This window comes from Hyaena hyaena, unplaced genomic scaffold (genome assembly GCF_003009895.1).
Source record: "Hyaena hyaena isolate Hyena2069 unplaced genomic scaffold, ASM300989v1 scaffold_716, whole genome shotgun sequence".
NCBI lineage: Eukaryota > Metazoa > Chordata > Mammalia > Carnivora > Hyaenidae > Hyaena > Hyaena hyaena.
This window is the reverse complement of record NW_024081349.1, coordinates 13,048-19,970: the sequence shown is the minus strand read 5'-3', so window position 1 is coordinate 19,970 and position 6,923 is coordinate 13,048. Positions and strand designations below refer to the sequence as shown.

Sequence of the window (6,923 nt, the reverse complement as noted above, 5' to 3'; positions counted from 1 at the left end):
GTTTATCTCTACCATGGAATACTACATGGCAATGAGAAACAATGAAATCTGGCCATGTGTAGCAACATGGATGGACCTTGAGGGTGTTATGTTNGGCCGCCAAGCGGTCCCACTGCTGTGCGGTCAGCTGGCCCCTGTCACTTCAGCAGTTCCCAGACTCGTGTCTTAGCCCTTGTCAGAGAACACAGCTGGGGGGGGGGGGGGGGGGGGAAGGGAGAGAGGCAAACCATGAGAGACTCTTGAATGCTGAGAAACAAACTGAGGACTGAGGATGTGGGGGGGAGGGGAGAGATGGGCATGGAGGAGGGCACTTGTGGGGATGAGCACTGGGTGTTATATGGAAACCAATTTGACAATAAACTGTAAAATTTAAAAAAAAAAGTATTTTAGATACCCTAGGGCCTGTGACTTTTCATATAAATTTTACAATAAATTTGTCTATGTCCGCAATAAAGCCTTGCTGGGATTTTGATAGAAATTGACATCTTTACTATGTTGAGTATTCCAATCTCTGAATAGAGTATGTCTCACCACTATTTAGGTCTACTTTGATTTCTCCCATAAGCATTTTTCAGTTTTTAGCATATAAGTCCTAAATATGTTTTGTTAGATTTGCACTTAAGTATATCTTTTTTAAAGCATTTGTGTGTGGTATTATATTACTAATTTTCAGTTCCACATATTCATTACTATATAAGTGATTTATTTTGTATGTAGATCACGAAACCTACCATGTTGCTGAATTCAGTTATTAGTTTTTAGGAGATTTTCTTGTGTAAATTTCTTGGGATTGTCTACATAGACAATCATATTATTTGAGAAGAAAGGCAGTTTTACTTCTTTTTTTCTGATTTGTGTGTCTTGTATTTTCTTTTATTGCCTTATTGCAATGGCTAGAGCTTCGATGACTATATTAAATGATAGGGATGAGAATGAGCATCCTTGCCTTATCTTCAATCTTGGGCTGGAGGTGGAATTCAGTCTTTCTCCACTAAGGATAATGTTAGCTACATGTTCTTTATCAGTTTGAGGATACTCTACTCTATTCTTAACATGTTGACAGACCATCATAAATGATGTTGAATTTTTTTCAAATACTTTTTCTGCACCAATTAATATATAATCATATGGGGGTTTTTTTCCTTCAGCCTGTTAATGTAGATTGCATTGATTCACTTATGAATATTGAACAAGCTTTGAGTATCTGTTTTCAATTAGCAATTACCGTGTCTAGGATGAACCTTATTGGCTACGATACTGCCACTGCACAAAGCTTGAATATCTGAAATAAACCCTATTTGGTCATGGTATGAAGTTATTTTTATATATTGAAGAATTCTACTATTTTTAAAGGATATTCATGTCTATATTAAAGAGTGATAGTGTTCTATGAGTTTTTCTTTTTCTGTATTTTTGTCTGGTTTTAGTATTATAAAACAACAGGAAATATATATTGGTCTCTGCCTTCATTTCCTGGCAAAGATCTCCTGAAATTCCTGTAATTTCCAAAGTGATAAGCGCATTAGGTGCATCATCTTTTGTTCTAATATTTGGTCTTTGATTCCAGTTCCTGACACAGAGCATTTCGTGGTTGATAGGAATATCATTTTTTCCACTTGAGGTGACTCTTGATGAGCTCCTAGACCGAAGCTTGTCACCAGAAAGACCAACCCATGACTAGAAACTTGGAAATTTCAGCCTCATCATCCTTTCTCTGGAGAGGAGAAATGGAGTTAATAATCAATTATGCTTATATGATGAAGCGTTCACAAAAATCTCAGTAGTACAGAGTTTAAGAGCTTCTAGGTTGCCGAACACATAAAGGTAGTGGATAGGTAACCCGGTAAAGGCATGGTTGTTCTGTGCTCCTACTCCCACACCTTGCTCTATGCATCTCTTCCATCTTGGTGTTCATATGCATTCTTTATCATATTTTTAATAAAAAATCAGTAAATGTAAGTATTTCCCTGAATTCTATGAATCATTCTAGCAAATTATCAAGCCTAAGGAAGGGGAGATGGGAATCCTGATATACAGCTGGTGGGTAAGACAGGGAACAACCTGAGACTTGCAACTGGCATCTGAAATGGTACATGTGTGTCTATGTGTGTGTGTGGGGGGGAGGGTTTCTTGTGTAATGGAATCATTAAACTGTATGATCTGACTTTATCTCTAGGTAGATAGTGTCAGAATTGAGTGAAATTGGAGGGCAGAATTGAGTTAAATTGGACACCCAGCTGGTGTCAGAGAATTGCATAATGTGTGAAAAACTGACACACCTGGCATCAGAAGTGTGTAGGTGGTAATAGTGTGAGTATAAAGGAGAGATATACAGAAGTGTGTTTTTCCTTTACAGGTATCCAGGTAATACTGTCTTCATAGAATGAATTGAGAAGTGTTCATTTCTTTTCTATTTTCTGTAAAAGATTGTGGAGCATTAGTATTAATTCTTCTTTAAAAGTTTGATAAAAATTCTCAAATGAAGCCTTCTGGGTCTTTCTTTTTTAGGATATTTCAAATATGAATTTAATTAACTTAATAGTATAGGGATGTTCAAATTATTTTATATTGAATTGTAATAGTTTGTGTTTTTTGAGGAATTGATAAATTTTGTCAAATTTATGCATCTAGGGTTGTTAGTAGTATTCTTTTTTATCCTTTCAATGTTTGTACGATGAGTAATGATAACCTCTGTTTTATTTCTTATATTGGTAATTTCTGTCTTCTCTCTTTTTTGTCAGTCTTGTTAAAGGTTTGTTAATCTTACTGATATCTAAAAGGACCAGCTTTCTGTTTTATTGATTTTCTTTAATATATTTCTACTTTCAATTTCATTAACATCTGCTCTTACCCTTATTATTTTCTCTCTTGTACTTGCTTTCATTTTGTTGAAAATTTTCCAGTTTCTTGAGATAGAAACTTAATTTAGCTCCTTGCAATTTTCTTTTCTAATGTAAGCATTTATTGCTATAAATTTCCTTCTCAGCACTGCTTCAACTGTGCTCCATACGTTTTTGTATGTTACATTTTCATTTTCTCTCAATGTATTTTGAAATTTTCTTTAAGATTTCTTTAATAACCCATGAATTATTTAAAAGTCCGTTATTTAGTTTTCAGGAGTTTGAAGATTTCCCTGTTGTCTTTCTTTTTTCCAGCTGTATTTTATTGTGATGAGAAAATATATTTTGTGTGATTATAATTCTTTTATATGTGTTAAGGTCTTTTTCTGGTACAGGGTATGATCTATCTTGGTGTATGTTTCGAAGGCATTTAAAAAGAATATATATTCTGTTGTGTTGGGTGGAGTATTCTATAAACATTGATTAGATTTTGGTTGATGGTGTGGTTGAGTTTCTCTATTTCCTTTCTGGTTTTCTCTCTTCTTATTCTATTAATTTTTGAGAAAGGGTCTCTAACCATAATTTTGAATATGTCTCTTTTTCATATTAGTGGTTTTTTACATATATTGTAGTTCTGTTGCTTGGTGAACACACATTTATTTCATTTATTTTTTTAATGTATTTATTTATTTTGAGAGAGAGAGCATAGGACGGGGACAGAGAAAGAGGGAGAGAATCCCAAACAGGGTCCACACTGTCAGTGCAGAGCCTGATACTGCGCTGAAACTCACAAACCTTGAGATCATGACCTGAGCTGAAGTCAGATGCTTAATTGACTGAGCCATCCAGGTTCCCCTACACATTTAAGACTAATATGTCTTTTTAATACCTTCTCTTACGATTTTATAATAACTCTGTCTGTCCCAGATATTTATCTTTGCTCTAAAGTTTATTTTATATCATAGTAATATAGGTAGTCCTGTTTTCTTTTGATTAATATTTTCATGCACAGTCTTTGCTCATCCTTGTACTTAAAACATATTTATATCATTACATTTAAATCAAGGTTCTTCTAGGCTGTCTATCTTTGGGTCACATTTTGATCCACACTGCCAATCTCTAACTGATGTATTTAGACCATTTACATTCAATGCAATTATTGATATTTTAAGATTCAAGTTAGCCATTTTATTTTTGTTGCCATTTTATGTTTGTTCTTTCTGTTATTATTTTTATAATTTTTATTTCCTCCCCGTGGGTTGCATGAACATTTTAAGATTCATTTAGATTTATCCGTAAGTATTTTTGAGCAAATCTCTTTATATACCTTTAACTATGACTGCTGTAGGTGGCAAATTATATATACATAATTCATTATAGTCTATATATGTGAACATTTACTCGTTTGAATCAAATGTAGAAACCTTACTTCCTTTTATGTACCTTTATCCCTCCCCAAATATAATTGTCTCAAATATTGCCTATACATACATTTAGAACATTAGTCAGTGATCATTTTAGCTTCATCCATTAAAAATAATTCAGGAAATGCTAAAGAAGAAAAATCTATTGTATCTGATCATATTTTTACTTCTTCTACTGTTCTTTCCTTCTCCTTGGTATTCCAAGATCTCTTTTCTCATCCTTTTCTTTCTGTATAGAGAATATCCTTAACCATTCTTTTTGGATAGGTCTGCTGACAATAAATTCTCTTATTTTTCCTTTGTCTGAGGATGTATTGATTTCTCACTCATTCCTGAAGAATATTTTTACTGGATTTTTACTGTATATGGAATTTTAAATTGACAATGTTTGTTGTTGTTGTTGTTGTGATGATGAAACACACACACACAGTGTGTCTTGCTTTGTTTCATTTCATTCAACATTTGACAAAGCCTTTGCCACTTCTTTCTGTTATCTGTGGTTTCTGTTAAAATTCACTACCATTCAAATTGGGGTTTTTATCCCCCTCTAGGTAAGGTGTCATTTCTCTCTCAATATTCTCAAGACTTTTTATTGTCTTCAGTTTTCAGAAGTTTTGTTATGATGTCTTGTTGTTGATTTCTCTGAACCTTTTCTATTTGGGATTTGCAGAGACTCTTGAATCTCTACATTTGTCTTTTACCATATTGGGATGATTTTCAGTCCTTCTTCCTTCACATTTTTTTTCAACCCTGCCCTCTTTCTTCTCTACTTCTGGGACTTGGATGACATGAAAGCTAAATCTTTTATTATGCTCCTATAGATTTCCTGAGGATTTTTGTTTTTGGTTTTTGTTTGTTTTTTTTCATTTCTTGTCAATTTCTCTGTTATTTAGATTGGATTTAATCTCTCCATTTCTATCTTAAAATTTATTTCCTCTTTCATCTTCCCCCTCCATTGTGCTGTTGAACCTTTTTACTCAGTTTTGCTTTCTGCTTATTGCATTTTTCAATTCCAAAATTCCCATTTGGTTTTCCTTTGTCTTCTATTTTATTACTGAGACAATTTCTTCTTTCTTTCTTTTCATTTTGTCTCTCTTTCTTTCTTTCTTTCTTTCTCACTCTTTATTTCCTTCTTTCTCTTTTCTTAAAATATCTTTATAATTGCTTGTGAAGCATTTTTATGACGGCTGCCCTAAAATTCTTGTCGAATAATTCTAACATCCCTGCCATCTCAGTGTTCATGTCAGTTTTGTGTGTGTGTGTGTTAAGTTGAAATGTTGCTGGTTATGGATTTGAGTAAATTTTTCTTAAATCTGGATATTGGAGGTATCATGTTATGAGACTCTGAATCCAATTTAATTATTTTATTGTTGACCTTTGCTAACACCTCTCCATTACAAGGATAGGAGTTACTACCCCTGTATTACTGCCAGGCGAGGGTGGAACTACAATGTAGAAATTATTAATTTGCTTTGGAACCCTTACCTGTCTATTTTGCAACAGAAGATTTTGCAATTCAAGGTGATTTTTCCAGACACTGAGGAAGATATAATAAAATTTTGCAGAAAATTATTCTCAGAATATCCATCTTCCTTGCCCCCTCACAACCACTGCCTTCCAGTATTTTACATTCAAGTAAATAAGTATTATAATGTACACTTACTGCTACAGACTAAGTTGTGTCCTTCCCACACCCACATCCCAAATGTGACTATATTTGGAGACAGGATATTTTAAAAGTAACTAGGTTAAATAAGGTAATAAGGATGAGGCCCTAGTACAATAGAACTAATGGTATTTCAAGAAGAGAAAAAGAGAGAGATTTATCTCTCTTTCCATGTGCATGCACCAAGAAAAGATCATGTGAGCACACAATGAGCAAGTAGTCATCTAAAAGCTAAAAAGAGGGAGGAGGCTAACATGGTGGAGAAGTAGGGGGATCCATACTTCCCGTGTCTCTCAAAGAAGAGCTGAAGCCAAAGGACTGTGAACCCCAAGAGTCTGGAAGGAAAGGACACAGAGCTTACTAAGAAGAAAACAAAATCCAGATGGCCCCAGAGGTGCGTGATCGCGAACTGGGGGAGATAAAATGGAGGCACAGAGGAGAGGTATCCCCTTCTGCAGAGAGACAAAGGGAAGAGAAAGAGCAGCTGAGGAAGTATAGGTCTGTATCTGGACAAGAGAAAAATCTTGGACTGGGAAGGAGAAGGATCCAATCATCCCATCTGTAGCTGCAGGATTTTTGTAGAGTTCCCATCTCTAACTGCAGGGCTTTCTTTGGACTGGGGCTGGCTGCCCTGTTCACACTCCTGGGGAATAGGGGAGTCACATCGGGGTTCAATGGTAGGCCAGGGGGACAGGCTACAGTTGGAGAACCTAGTCCCCTGCCCTGAAGTGCTGCACCACAGCCATGGGATTACATTTCAGGTGACATCATTAACGTACACAGAGTGAAAATTGAAAACACAGCTAAGCTCGGTACATAGGAGACAGCTGAGCGAGAGAGCCGCCTCATCTGCACCTGTGGTGGATCCAAAGGAGTGATTTGGGGCATCTGGTCAATGAAGAAGGGTGTGGGGGTCGCCATTTTTCTCCCCACAACCACCAAGGCGGGGCCTCAGGGATCTGTCCTAGAGGCCCACAGTGGAGGTGGGACCTG

The 6,923-nt window shown here is 35.8% G+C and overlaps 1 pseudogene; it reads right to left on the bottom strand.

Moving 5' to 3' along the window:
• Nucleotides 1–1,163: 1,163 nt before the first annotated feature.
• On the bottom strand, nt 1,164–1,275 carry LOC120220648 (annotated as a pseudogene).
• Nucleotides 1,276–6,923: the final 5,648 nt, after the last annotated feature.